We start from the raw sequence: 15,384 nt of genomic DNA, 5'->3' as shown, positions 1-15,384 counted from the left end.
AGGAAGGATTCCAAAATGGCACACTTGCTACCACCAGTGTTTTCATGGTTGGATGAGCTTCCAAAATGGCTGCTGCCAGTGTCTATGTCCCCAGAGTGAGACCCAATTGCCTCCTGCCTGTCTCAGAGACTCTCCAAGGCAGCTGGTGGGTCTGACCAGACTCCTTTCAAATTACTGCTTCTGTCCTGGGTTGCAGAGGATGTGAGATTTTGTGTGCATCCTTTAAGAGTGGTGTCTCTATTTCCTACAGCCCTCTGGCTCTCCTGAAAGTTAAGTACTGTTGGCCTTCAAAGCTAAATGTTCCGGGAGCTTATCTTCCTGGTGCAGGACCCCTGTGGAGCTTGGACCCCCCCTCACTCCTTGGGGAGAATTTCTGCAGTTGTAATTATTCTCCCATTTGTGGGTCAGCTATGTGGGAATATGGGTCTTCCCTTCCTAGTTGTCTCTGCCCTTCCTAGTTGTGTTGCCATGGTTCCTTCCTTGTAGCTTTAGTTGTAGAAGATCTTTTCTGCTAGTCTTCATGTCTTTCTCATCAATAGTTGCTCTGTAAATAGTGGTAATTTGGGTGTGCCCACGGGAGGAGGTGAGCTCAGGATCTTCCTACCCTGCATCCTTGGCCACTCTCTATTTACTTCTTATAAACAGTTTCACAATAGATACATTTAGTACACTCTGATCAGGTTAGGTTGGAAATGTTAGCTCATAAGCTCTTTGCGTGTAAAGACCATACTTTAGCCATTTTGAAGTTCCCTCCCCATGACCTAGCTTCTAGCAACAGTCTCATAAAATTTCAGCTATTCATCAATCCATCAAGAGATTCAGGTTTGCCATTATGTATAATTTAACTGAATTATTTAATAAATACTCTTACTATTTTCTGAGTAATATTCTACACGCCTTATAAATATTAATTCATTTACTCCTCAGTGATAACCCCACAAAGTAAGGGCTATGGTTATCTTCCTTTACACACGAGGGAACTGCGGTACAGAGAAGTTAAGTAACTTGCCCAAAGTCACATAGCTAAGTAAATGGAAGTGCTACGGCTTGAAACTTACTCATCGGACTCCTAACATCTGCACAATGATGCCTTGGATTAACTGGTCCCCACTTTTGGCATCAGTTCCTTATCTGTAAAAGGACAGGATGGACTTGATGACTTTATATACTTACCTTTTGAGTGTTTAATAAGTGCTGAGAACCTTCAAGCATTTTTTTTGGGTTTCATTTCATTATCACAACAACCTAGAGAGAAAGGCGTAGTCTCATCTTACACTGGAGGAAACTGAAGCTTAGAGAGCTTAAGCAACATGCTCAGGTTCCTATAAGTACAACATGGAGGAGCCCAGAGGATTTGAGCCAGGTCTGTTTGACTTCTTTTGACCATTCTACTGGGTTGGCCAAAAAGATCGTTCGGGTTTTTCTGTAACATCTTACCTTGCTGCCTCCCCTCAAAGATCTCTTCCAAGGCTAACTTTGCAGAAGTTGATTTATTCATTCATCAAACAACTACTCTGTCTCCTCTTTGCACCAGGCACTGGCTGGCTGCTGAAGGGTCACAGGATGAATTAGACCAGATGTTTCCATCTAGGACGGTATTAGTTGCAAACATGTCTCATCTCTCTCTCATGGAATGAAATACAAAATAGAAGCAACTAAGTGAAGAGGAGGGGTCCAGATGAGTGTGACAGGGCTCAGAGGAAGGAGCATTTTCCTGTTGATGAGCTTAGGGAAGGCATCCTTGAGAAGGTGGAACCCCTTACTGTTCACTACTGATTTTCTCACTTGAGATGATGCCTGCCAAGCATTTGTTCTTTTGTGATTTTTTCAGGATGGAGAAGGATGATGTAGCATTTGGGAAAGAAGAGGCAGCATATGAGCCTTGCTCCTGATGCCAAGATGGCAAAGACCTGCATGGCTATTATGTCTTTGCTTCAGGCACTCATGCACGCAGGGATGAAGGACACTTAGGTGGGCTGGGAAGGCCACCGGCAAGCTAACCAGACCTAGCAAACCCAAGTAACCCAGCATGGCATAAAACAGTTCCAAGGAGCCCTCATCACACTTTACAGCCACTGTGGACCCAGGCTCTGTAGAGTTCACAGGTTGTGGGGGCCATCTGGTCACCCAGAGTGTACATAAGGTTGCCTGGACCAGGGAACAGGCCATGGGGATGGTTCTAGGGAGAACTGGCCCTACCCACTTCCTAATCCGGGTGTGAGGCCAGGTGGCATGGAAGGCTGCCACCACCACAATGGTCTTGGCCAGCACAGTGGACACGCAGATTGTGAAGGTGACCCCCAAAGCTGCCTGGTGTATGGCACAGGTGAGGGGCTCTGGATGACCAATGAACATGAAGGGGCAGAGGAAACAGAGGGCCAAGGAGGACACGGCAGAAGGTAGCTGAGCTGGTGATTATTGGCTTGGACGACGGGGGTGTGGTGATGCCAGACGAAGATGCCTAAGATGTGTCCAGAGCAAGGAGGAAGAGCAGGGCTGTGCAGACGGCCAACACTGCGATGAGGGGCTCGTGGTAGGGCAAGTAGTCGAGGGTTTTGGGGATGCACTGACAACTCCCTGTTGGGCCACTGGTCCTCAGGGCACTTCTCACATGTAGCACTGTCTAAAGGAAGAGAGAGAAACTGGGTCAGAGAACAGAGTGGGGAAGCTTCTGGAAACTTTACCATGGTCAAGCGGTTATACGAATTCTGATGGCTTTTCCAGTAGAATCAGAGTATTTCAGCCGCATTACGATGGGCCTCCCAGATTGCCTGATGTCCTCAGACTTAGGGCCAAAAACACACATGGCCGAAATCCTGATAGTCGGTCCTTATCATGCAACAGACTATAGTGAAATAACGTTGACATGGCAACCTACGGAAGCTCTAACTCCTGGTTAGGCCTTGGCCTTTTGAATTGCACAACCATTGTGGCAATGTTGTAATTCATAGTCACAGCTAATTTATTCATCCATCAGCCTATTTTATATGAGGAACGTTTACGGGGCTGCTTAATATGTGCACAGACTCTCTCCTTTCTCATGGAGCCACCCTTTTCTAAGTCACTCCTTTGATAGAACTTTTCAGAGCCTTGCTTTCTTTTTTTCTTTTTTTTTTTTTTGCGGTACGCGGGCCTCTCACTGTTGTGGCCTCTCCTGTTGCAGAGCACAGGCTCCAGATGCGCAGGCTCAGCGGCCATGGCTCACGGGCCCAGCCGCTCCGCGGCATGTGGGATCTTCCCGGACCGGGGCACGAACCCGTGTCCCCCGCATCGACAGGCGGACTCTCAACCACTGCGCCACCAGGGAAGCCCCAGAGCCTTGCTTTCTGTAGTGATTTTAAGGAAAGGCTTTGTGGCTAGAGTTCTGGAGCAGTAATATATTCTCATTTAAGCTCTTTCTTTGATTTGGATTCTGAACCTGGTCTTCCTGAAACAATCTCTTTCTTTTTCAGTACATCTACCACCTATTACTCTCCCCCAAACGCATATTGAAACACATACGGCTTCTCTACTTGAGTAATTCAGTGGTTCCCCATGTCCTACAGAATACGGTTCATGTTCCTGAGTCTGGCAAGTAAGGTCTTCTGTGATGTGACCACCTGCTTCCTACATCTCCCATCCCAGTCTAGACTCAAGTCACACTAGGCTCCTTGTCGCTTTCATGCCTTGAGGCTTCATTAACTTACTCCTTGGCCTGGACTGTCCTTATCATGCTTCATTGCCTTTGAGACCCTACTTGTTGTTCAAGGCCCATATCACATGCCACCCACTCCAGTGAAAAGTCTGCCTACATATCCTTCATTAGAATTAATCGTTTCTCTCTGCTTTCATACTCAATGCTTGAGCTTTTAGTAAAGCAACTGACTTTAAGCCTAGTTTCTCTATTACACAATGACCATTCTCCTTTAGCAAATCATGAGCTCTGTGGGGCCAGGGGCTGTGCCTTATTTGTTGTTACCACCCTGGCACCCATCACAGTAGCTGCATATAGTAGGTGCCAGTTGCCATCTGTTGAATGAATGACATCTTAGTAAAACATAGATTCAATCATTAGGAGGCTTTTCCCCAATATTTATGGAATGCCTACCATGTGCCAGACATTAAAATAGGCACAAAATTTGGGCAAACTCATGGTTGGTGAAAGAAAGAATGAATATATAGCTGTACATGGCTATAAGGTAGGATGTGGGAAGGGCATATTGACACCATCTTTTTGATCTCCTTTTCCCTGGATTTTTTTCCCCATTAAATGAATCTTCCCTTGATGTAAATATCAGCTCTCGTCTGAAACCTTCCTTGGGTGCTGACTGGCCACCTGCTGACCAAGGGCCAGCTTCCCTCTTTACCAGGTGGCATGGACATCTCTTTTCCAGGGCAGGGAAGGCAGCTGTAGCAGCAGTTTGACGTCTCAGATAGGGTTGGCTTCCTAGCTCCTGCAGGACGTTTTTCATTGCATATGGAGGTAGGGACCTGCACAAGGGAGGAGAGAGGGCACTGGGGAGACTGCAGGGGAGACTGAATAGCACCCGTGCCATCAGGTCTTAGAAGAATTTGCAGCATCATTCCCACTTACCGGTCCCTCCCTCTCTTCTTTCTTTCTCCCTCTCGTCTCCCACCTTAAAAAATTAAAAACCCTATTTATCTCCTTTTTCTTTTCTTTACCCCTTTCCTCTTTCCTTCCCTCCCTTTCTTGTTCAAATTGTTATCGATGTATTCCATGCATCAAGTACTGTGTAGGGTATTAGGGAGAGAACAACAGGTAAAGATGAGTTCTTAAGATGTCACAGTCTGGGGGGAACCAAGAAATCTCAAGGAGAAGAAAGATATGCGCATCATTGCTCCACAGACAAAGGGCTGGCCCCTGGGTGTTGGGCTGGAATTCTGGTTCTGCCATTTATAGGCAGGGTGGCCTGGGGCTTAACCTCTCTAACTGTTAGTTTTCTCTTCGATAAAATGGGGGTAGCAGTTATATCTATTTTGAAGATTGTGTGAGGATTAAATGAGGTGATGCAGTGAAGCCCTTACTACAGTGCCCAGAACACTGTGAATGTATAACAAATGCTAGTGAATAGGATAATCTGAATGTTCTGGGAAGTTTGTCCTCCATTCTGGGCTCATCAAATCCCTTAGCTTTTATCTCAAGGGACTAATTTTCCCCCTGAGCCCAAACAGAATTGGGAGACCAATCAATAGCGAATCAGAAACAAAGGCTACAAGCACTAGCCAGGCAACTAATTTACAGTTTCTCAACCCTCAGCATTACCGACATTAGGTGCTAGATACTTGTTGTGAAGGGCTGCCCTGTGCATCATAGGAAGTTTAGCAGCATCCCTGGCCTCTATCCACTGAATGCCAGTAACATTCCCCCCAACCTGTGACAACCAGAAATGTCTCCAGACATTGCTAATGTCCCCTGGGAAGCAAAGTCACTCTGAATTAAGAACAACTGAGATGCAAATCCTGCTTGCAGAATGAATTTTCTTGGAAAGATCTGATAAAAGGATTCTTTAGTCTGGGGAAGGAGAAGTGAGGGGAAGATACCTGAAATAGTCCTCAATGATGACCCCAAAGCGATGGGAAGCAATGCTCATTTCTCCCCTGGAGCTCTACTCTGCTCCCTTGTTTTATTTTTATGAAGTATAGCTGATTTACAGTGCTGTGCCAATCTCTGCTGTACAGCAAGTGACTCAGTTATACACATATAGACATTCTTTTTTTTCATATTCTTTTCCATGATGGTTTATCCCAGGAGATTGGATATAGTTCCCTGTGCTATACAGTAGGACCTTGTTGTTTATCCATTCTAAATGTAATAGTTTGCATCTACCAGCCCCAATACTCTGCTCCCTTGCTCATTGGCTCCCTTGTTTCTTTCTCCCAGGATGGGGGAATTTGGCCATTGAGGTGTGGCAGTCATGGGAACAGAAAAAAGACATGCAAGACTAAGGTGAGACCAGAGGGAACTAGGTTGAAATCATTGAGGATGGGGACAAAACATCTATACTTGTTACAGTAAGTTTCTTACTCTTTCTGATTACACAACCATGTGGAAAATGCTATGGATGTTTAGAGAAGGGAATGATAAACCCTGCCTGGATGAGTTGGAAGAAACTGCGAGAAGCATGGCATGATACTTGAGATGCAACTGCACTTAAATGAGAAGTCCCCCACCTGGAGACCTTCGATACTTAGGGGTCTGGGAAAGGACAAATGGGGCTCTATGGGCTGTTTTCCATTGTGTAAAAAACCTTGACATCAATTGTCTATTTCCTGACATAAGGCTACAACCGAGCAACTCCAGGTAGACACACTAGCTATCTCAGGATAAACTTGAACTGGCAATTATATATAATTTTTTGCTAAGTTATTTTAATATTAATTCTATTTCATTCTTATAAGGTAGTGATTGTTTTTATTTTCCACATTAAGTCAAGAAACAAAAGAATTTGCCTGTCGTCATACAGCTAATAAGTGGCAATTTGAGATTCCAGCCTGTGTTTTCTAAGTCCAACTTTTAATGTTTCCTCTGATAAGGAGCCATGTAATTCAGCAATAAGTACCGTATAAGACTCTGAAAAATATCATATTCTTTGATCCCAAATTCTACTTCTAAGTACTTATTATACTTATAGGAAATCAGAGGTAATCTTAAATATGTATGCAGAAGTTATAACACAACAGAGGTATTTAAATTGCAAAAATTAGAAAACATTGTAATGTCTAATAACAAAAATATTTAAATATCTTCTTAATCTGTATTGTTTAATATTATGCAATCATGCTTCTGAAGATATACAACGCGGCATTTATTGGGATTTTATATAGATATATATAAAATTTATTTTGCTATTTGTTCATTAATCACCTTTGCCTTTAGCAAACTCCTTTGCTTTTGCAGCCAGAGAATGGTTGTGGAAGGTTTTGTTTGCTGAACAGCCTCAGAGTTGTGTAGGTCAATGGTCTACCCTACCAAGTACTCTGTCAGTTCAGCATAACAAACTCTGCTGGGTGTTTGGGGGTGAGAGGTGCTTGTGGGCTTGGTCCTTAGGGAGGCCTCTGCTCTCACCTTTAAGCGCCCTTCAGATAATAGCACTGTCATTTATCAGCAGCTCTTTTCCAGGAGGTAACCTCAAGTCAGAATGTCCAACAGTCAGGGTCTGTTCTCTCTGGTCTGGGAGGATGTAGATGTTTTGAATGTCAAACGTTGCCAGCATCTCCCCCTCTTCAGTGAAGCAAACCTCTTCCTGGGCTTTGGTGGTGAAGCAAACCTTTTGGGTGTAATGGAGCATCTGAGACAGAGACAGAAGGTAGAAGGAGGGAAGCTGGTTAGGAGCAGAAGAGGCACAGGGGGCTTCCTTCACATCATGGACTGTCCTCCCACATCTGTGCTTGTCAGCCCTTGGAGGAAGGCACCTTATCTCTGTACATTTTATGAAAAACGAACTCTGCTTTCTCATCTCCCAAGTTTGTGCTAACCTGCAATAAGCAGGGGAGTCAAAGTTGAGTCAATGGAAAGCTGGCAGTATCGGGTCTTGCCTAAGCTAAATTCACTCATAGGATGGTCTTATGAACATGGGTCTCTATTCATCCAATTTTGCACCATCTGTCCATACAAATTACTAAGCTTCCTTCTTCGTGCCAGACATGACTGGTAGCTAGGACACAAAAGCTCAGTCCTGCCTTCAAAGCGTCACCACGTTCATCTCTGCAGTGTGGCTAATTAGGGAATGCTTCTGATTAAAAGGTGTTATAGACCAAGGATTGTGAATGTTTCAATGCATCCCAAACACTCCATAGCTGGGAGAATCTCAGCTTCTGTGACTATCAAAGCCCCATTATCATTCCCTTCTGGGAATAGCTTAAGTAGTAAAAAGGGCAGGTCAGGCCAAGTGCCTTTAGGAGCCCACCAGGGTCTTCAGAGTGGGTGCTTTGGGATCTTTTAACACCTCTGGAGAAGATGGAATTAACTTTGATTCTGTGATTAGGTTGTGATCTTTTCCAGAAACCTGGAACTCTTTAAGAAAACCTTTGAGGTTCTTTATAATAGAGCTCCCTCTTGCCTTTCCGACCTTTTCTTTTCACTGTTTCTTTTCTTTTTCCTTAGTCTGTTCCATGCTTTGAACCAGCTAGATCACTTTCCCACCCCTGCACATGCCATACCCTCCAATATCTGGTATCTGTGATTGTTTATGACTCTTTACAACTAGAGTGTAAACACTTTGAAGGCAAGCACGCATTTTGCACATTTCTGTACCCCCATTGCTCCAAGGTGAATGAAGGTTGCTTTGTAAATGCTTGTGGCATGAACACACATATATATATTTTTTAATTAATTAATTTATTTGTTCTTATTTTTGGCTGTGTTGGGTCTCGGTTGCTGCACATGGGCTTTCTCTATTTGCAGCTAGCGGGGGCTACTCTTCGTTGCGGTGCACAGGCTTCTCATTGTCGTGACTTCTCTTGTTGGACAGCCTGAGCTCTAGGCGCGCGGGCTTCAGTAGTTGTGGCGCACAGGCTTAGTTGCTCCGCGGCATGTGAGATCTTCCCGGACCAGGGCCCGAACCCGTGTCCCCTGCATTGGCAGGTGGATTCTTAACCACTGCGCCACCGGGGAAGCCCCTGAACACATATGTGTTGAATTAAGCTATGGAAACCCTGTAAGACTACAGGAGGGAGTTTGAACAAATCACTTTGCTGGGGGCAGAGTTGGGTCTAGAATCGTGAAAGATTCCTGGAGTTCTTCAGCTTTGAGAGGCAGTGCCCAGACTCTGGAGCCAGGTTGCCTGGTGTGATTTCCAACTCTACCTGAACCAGCTGTGTGGACTTTGGGTATGTTATTCTACCTCTCAGTATTCTCATCTGTAAAAAGGGGACCTACCTCATAGGGTCATGAAATGTATTAATACGTATAAAGTGCTTGGAACTTTACTTGGATAGAATAGCACTCAGAAAGTGTTAATTAACTATTATTACTCTTATAGCCTTATAAGAACTCACATGATATAAATACTGATAAAATTGCCTAAAACCTATCTTAAAGAAGCTATGCCTGGTTTGAAGACATTCTTTTAAAATTAAGAGGAATTTTCTTCTATTCTGAATTTGTTTCTATAACTTTGCTTGGATATTTGCAGTGGTGTGTTGTTAAATGTTTAACAACTGGCTCTCTGGGGAGAAAAGCCAGGATTTTAGTGTTTGCTGATTTCCATGGTTTAACAAACAATTTGCATAATTCCTGAATATTTTACAAAGACTCTCATTGCCAGCTCTCTCTTCTTCATCTAAACCCCTGATGTCTTTAATAATAAGGGATCTGAGCCATAGTCACTTTGGCCCTAAATTCAGTTCACCTTTCATTAGACCACACCACCCGTCTGCTAGTCTCTGGGATGAACAGGGACTGGGCGAGGGTCTTGGCTGCCCACCTATCAAGGCCTGGCGTTCTGTGCATTAGCACAAGTACCTCCCAGGAAGGGTCCTTATCTCTTGGGGAGCAGTCCATCAGTTTCTGATAGGCAGCCAGCAGGGCTTTGGCGGCCAGGTAGGCTTGGTAAGTGGCCGTCAGATCAGGAAGTTTGAAGGCAGACAGATGGACAGCTGTCACGTTCTCAAGCCCCGTGCAGTTCTGAGCCCCTTCTCTGGCACTTGGGGTGGAAGCCCCTCATCCAGGCCACCTGCATCCCTGCAGCTGCTCCCACAGCTTCCTCACCAGACTGTTGCTTGCGTAGGCGGCTGGGCGCAGCGCCAACAGTAAATCCTCAAAGCCGGGCATCACTGCTGAGTGTACGGTCACGCTCAAGCTGCCGTTCAGCAAGCCCAGAGCCGTGGGGCCTGGCACCGAGGGACTGTGGGAGAAGGAGGTGAAGAGCCACGTCCTCCCGGTCACATTCTTCCAAACGGCCTCGGCCAGGAGCCTGAGGTGGAAGTGCTAACAGTCACAGACGATGACGTGGCAGCTTTGGCCTTTGATATATGTTATACATTATGTCCAGGTCGTTCCAAAGCCTATAGGCTCAGGCCCGAGAAGCCAATTCACCTCACTGCAATAGACTAAAGAACATATCTTAGGGTGCTGGTGAAAGAAAGATATGCTAAGTGTTTTGTCATTCTATATTGTATATTTCTTTACACTGTTTGAGAAATGAAGGTTCAAGTGACTTAAAAACTTGAGTTATCATTAGAAGAGTTGAAACAGGATATAGAACTTCCAAAGCACTGTAAGGAAAATAGATTTCAAAAATCAGGAAATTTCGAGAAAGGAGAAAACGAGAAAAAAGTATAATAAATAGAAAACTATAATAATAGCAATCGTAAATGAAAGCATAGACATCCCTTCTAACTAAATAACAAATGAAAGTGCCTTCTACTTATTATTTCTATCATTACGGTTTATTAGTTATTAATAAAAAGTTATGACGAAGCATATGAAAGGGAAAATTTTATAAGACGGTGGAATAACATCAAACACGTTAGAGTAAACGTGAAGGGTTAAATTACTCTAGTTAAGAGTGCTGTGTCACAGTACTATCTATAAAATAGATAACTAGTAAGAGTAAATGTGAATCAGAGCAAATGTGAAGGGTTAAATAACTCTAGTTAAGAAGAGTGCTGTGTCACACTACTCTATATAGGATAGATAACTAATAAGGACCTACTGTATAGCACAGGCAACTCTATTCAATACTCTGTAATGGAAAAAAAATCTAAAACAGAGTGGATATATGTATATGTATAACTGATTCACTTTGCTGTATGCCTGAAACTAACACGACATTGTAAATCAACTATACGCCAATAAAAATTAAAAGAAAAAAAAAAGGAGAGTGTGCTGGGTTCGCTACTTCCTGTCTGGATGAACTCTCCAGCCATCTATATCCTTTGGGTGCCAGTATTCTGATGTCTGTGGACCTTGTCTAGGGGCTGCCCTGCCCTCTCTCTTCTGGTCGGAGCCTTGACGTGAGACTGGGGGTGGGAGGAGAGTGAGGTTCGAGTTTTCATGCCCCCAGATGCCTCTCTGCTCAACCGTGGGCTGTCAGTGGCTGCCTTCATCTGAGAAAGGCCACGCCTCTAGTGGGGAGGACCCCTCCTACTACTTCCTCCCCTCCGTGCATGGGGAGGAGGGGCTTCTTACTGTGGCTGTGCCCTGGATGCTTCACCCTTAACCCTGCCTACTCCTTTGGAAAGAACTCCTTCATCACATTCCCATGGGAGTGTGCCGTCTGTGTTTTGCCTTTCCAAGGTCAAAGCGGGGAGGATTGAGCAGTTCTGACACAGGTAGCTGGAGTAAACATTTTGACTAGTATAGACACTTCCAAATTGCATGAAAAGCCGAAGTCATCTATTTGCTATTTAGAAGAGATGCATCTAAAGCAATAATAGGAATGGGTAACATTAAAGCCTTAAATGAGTCCACTTGCCCTGGAGGTTCTCCAGTCCTCGGGACCTAGGGAAGAATGAGAGGCTTTTGGAACAAAGGGGTGAGGGGTTAAGTCAGTGCAGAGTGTGATTTCTGGTGGGCAGACAGACCATGTGAGTGTCCGTAAGTCCTGCTAAGCTTTCTTCAAACCCAATGATTAGCAAAAACTTCTCAGGACGATGACAGGATAGCTCTCTGGTTAAGTGAATATTAAAGCTAAGAAATGGTCATAGAATTAAAAGACTTTCTTTTTTTCATAGAGAACCATAAAGACTAAACAAAATATGGCTTGTCTATTGAGTTCCACCCTATAAAGCCTTCCCTGACAAGAGTCTTGCTCCTAAGGCCGGGCTCCAGTTCTTGCTTCTCTGTCCCTGCCAGTCCTAGGACCCCCCCCATCATCGCATCATCACTGAGTTCTTTCTACTGCAGATTGTTTGAGCTCGTGTCTTTTCCCCTCCAATTAGATTTTCAGCATTTAGTGGGTCTTAGCTGTTGAACGCATGAATGAATGCATGCTCTTCTCTCTCTTCCTTCTCATCTTCCGCCCTCTCCCCTCCTCCTGCAGGTTCCCCAAGTTACTCAGTGCAGGGGTTTGCTGTCCCAGACTTTCTCCAGCCTGTGCGGGAAGCTGTACCACCAGGGATATGCAGACAAGTTCCTTTACTTCAAAGTTCTTGGTGACTCTCTCATCCTAGACTGGGCAAAATGATACTGAGGACTTGGGTATCTCTTTCTCAAAAGATAACTGCTCCTTCCAGGTTTACATTGTTATCCTTATTGTCAACAGCCATAACAGCTAACCGTTATGAGCATTTGTTATATACCAGGAACCGATTATTCCATTGTTAACACCCACAATGACTCTAAGAAGTAGATGCATCGCCGTTCATCTTTGTGACCTTCGTTTTGTAGGTGAGGAATGTGAAGCTCACAAGGGATGCCTTAATTTGTCGGGATCACGTAATTAATGAGAAGTGTTAAGAGTCGAATCCAGGTTTCACTTTCCAGCCGGTGTCCTTCATCATTCCTACTGCTTCTGCTTCCCAGCCCATCTCTGTCCGGTTCCCTCTGCTGATGGTGCATTCTGGGATTTATGTGAAACAAGGAGAGTTTCTACTGGGTCCTTTGATTTTATGAACTATGGGGTTTTGCAAAACCAGAGTCGGCACAAGCAAGGAAGGTGTAGTCAATTTGGAGCTCCTTGAATTTTAGCAAAATAAAGATACCACCCGACAGGAGTGGGGTTCCTAGTGTTACAGAGGCTATGCAGACACTCCGAGTTCAGTGGACCTCCAAGGCTGATCCTGATGAAAACTAACTTAAATCGACAGAGGTTAACCTCATCACAAGTGACCCATTGGGCTGTGATGCTGGGGAGACCTAGGCGGTGGGCCACGTGTATCCTCAGGGCTGGAATGTAACTAACCAGACAGGTGACAGTACAATCAACTGAGGAGAGACTCAACCTGCCTGAGTGAAACACAGGAAGAGGATGTCCCAGCCAAGCTGAGCATTCTGGTTGCCGGGGCAGCTCTGATTTCATAGAGACAATAGTCTGGTTTCTTCCTTACGCTCCAATTCTTGGCTCATGGATCATCCTTCCGAGAAGAAGTTGGCTTCAGATAGAGGCTTTTCTGCAGGGAGAGAGTACGCTGAGCAGACAGTTCGAGGCTGTTGGAAATCACATTTCTCACCCTAAGTTAATAAGTGGTGTCTGACTTTGACAATGATTTTGGGCAGCTGGAGCCGGCCCCACCAATACCAGGCATTTCTGGGTGAGTCCTTCTTTCCTGGAACTATGATATCATCCCATTGTCTGTGCTCCATGCACCTATGAGCTCTTTGAGGCTGGCAGCTGGAGCTTACTCACTAGTGTCTGGGGGGATTATGGTCTGGCCTGTAGCTGTTGTTCAGAGAACATCTATTGAATGGGTGTGAACCGTGCTAGTTTTAGAGCTCCAAAGCTGAGAAGGTAGTAATCAGCACCTCAATGCTGAATGTATCAGGAAGCTATTTTTTCCCTGTCACTGGGACACCTGACCCAAGAGTCATGGTTGCTATCCCAGTCTCGTGTGGACCATGGGGCTGGAGACAGAGGCCCAGGTGGGGAGGGGGGTGGCACTGTGGGGAGGATGGTCCTAATAGCACCCACCGTGCTGGAGTGGGACCTCAAAGCAGCCTGTAACCATGATGACTGGACTGATATCGTGCACTTTAACTTTTTTCAGTTAAAGCAATGAAGGCCTAGTAAAGTCATTTTTGAACTACTTTTTAAGACTTTTCTCATAAATAAAAAACTAGGAAAAGCAAGTCTCTGTCAGCCAAGTGTCCTGATGTCTGACTCAGAAGCTAAGGTCACTCTAACCCAACATTCCAGCTTGGAACCTTGAGGCTGTTCTCCCATGGTTGACCCTTCGAAAGCCACATGGGTACCATGGTGTTATCGCTGTCTGGGGTCATGCTTGCCTTCTTGCCCAGAGGGTGAGTGTTTCCGAGGATAAGGCCATGGCCTCACATGTGCCTCGGTACATGTGGTTATAGCACAGTGCTCTATACCCTGAGTAGTGTGCACAATAAAAATTTGGAAAGAATAACCAGCTCCACAATAGGCAGCATTTTTATTTAGCTGAGGTTCCCTCCTCCTTGCTTCTTCTACCCTGGAGTTGAATTGCCTGATTTTGAATCCCAAATTACTACTTACTAGCTGTGTGATTTTGGGCAAGTGACATTTCCTCTTTGAGCCTCAATTTCATCCTCTGTAAAATGGGAATAATGATAATATCTACCTCATGAGTTGTGAGAATTAAATGAGATGATAAAATGAATATTATAATAATAGGAAATATGGACATAACACCGTAACTCAGGCATCTTTCTAAGTGCTTTACATGTATTAACTCATTTAATCTTCATAAGAATTTTGATACACGCAAAGTATCTAAAAAGCAGTTTCCACTAATGGTTACTATCCAATAAATGATAGATATAGTCATTATTAAGTCACTGTCAGCCAATATTGTAGAAGAAAGCATATGATAAGATAGGATGTGAATTTATATTAGGATGTGAATAACTGACAATAGCTGTACGTTACTCAAGAATAGCTATTGAGAATTAAATATTTGCATCTAATTAGATAATTTTTTTTTTTTGTGGTACATGGGCCTCTCCCTGTTGTGGCCTCTCCCTGTTGTGGCCTCTCCCGTTGCGGAGCACAGGTTCTGGATGCGCAGGCTTAGCAGCCATGGCTCACGGGCCCAGCCGCTCTGCGGCATGTGGGATCTTCCCGGACCGGGGCACGAACCCGTGTCCCCTGCATCGGCAGGCGGACTCTCAACCACTGCGCCACCAGGGAAGCCCCTCAAAGTTCTCTTACAAGTCCCATCAGGTTGTTGGTAGAATTCATTGCTTTGTGATTGTAGGTGTCCATTTCCTTAGTAGCTGCAGGCCAGGGGCTGGTCTTGAGCCCACCCTCAGGTCCTTGCCACTTGGCCTCTCCTCTCACCACATGGTAACTTACTTCTTCACGGTATGTAAGAGGATGTCTCTGCTGTTTTGAATTTCTCTTTTCGGCTTATTCCATAAGGTCAGACCCACCCAGGATAACTTCCCTTTTAATGAACTCAGAGCCAACTAATTAGAGACCCTACTTATAGTCTCAAAAATCTGGTACCCTAATAATGGAAGCGCTATCCTCATCATATTCATCCTAGGGGAGGGGATTATACAAAGCGTGTGTCAATGGAAGCCGTCTCCGAATTCTGCCTATCCCAGCCAATCAGACAGATCTAGAATGCAGAATATTTAGAGCACAGCTATGTGTCTTGAAATCAATGAAGAGGAAGGAGGACTGTATGAGATTAAAAGAATGTAAAAAATGTAACAGTCAAATGCAGTGCTTCAGTGTAGATCGGATCTGGATTAAAACTAATAAAAATTTAAAAAACCATTCTTGGGAAAATATG

The 15,384-nt window shown here is 44.6% G+C and overlaps 1 pseudogene across 1 annotated transcript; it reads right to left on the bottom strand.

The window, feature by feature from the left end:
- Nucleotides 1-1,654: 1,654 nt before the first annotated feature.
- Nucleotides 1,655-13,879, bottom strand: LOC307189878 (vomeronasal type-2 receptor 26-like; annotated as a pseudogene). The gene is made up of 6 exons: nucleotides 13,785-13,879; nucleotides 9,699-9,914; nucleotides 9,464-9,644; nucleotides 7,414-7,476; nucleotides 7,094-7,289; nucleotides 1,655-2,623 (listed from the first exon to the last, which is right to left on the bottom strand). The product of its transcript is annotated as a vomeronasal type-2 receptor 26-like (transcript).
- Nucleotides 13,880-15,384: the final 1,505 nt, after the last annotated feature.

This window comes from Stenella coeruleoalba (assembly GCF_951394435.1).
Source record: "Stenella coeruleoalba genome assembly, chromosome: 8".
Classification (NCBI taxonomy): domain Eukaryota; kingdom Metazoa; phylum Chordata; class Mammalia; order Artiodactyla; family Delphinidae; genus Stenella; species Stenella coeruleoalba.
Note: the sequence above shows the minus strand (reverse complement) of the source record. Positions and strands in the feature narration are given on the sequence as shown.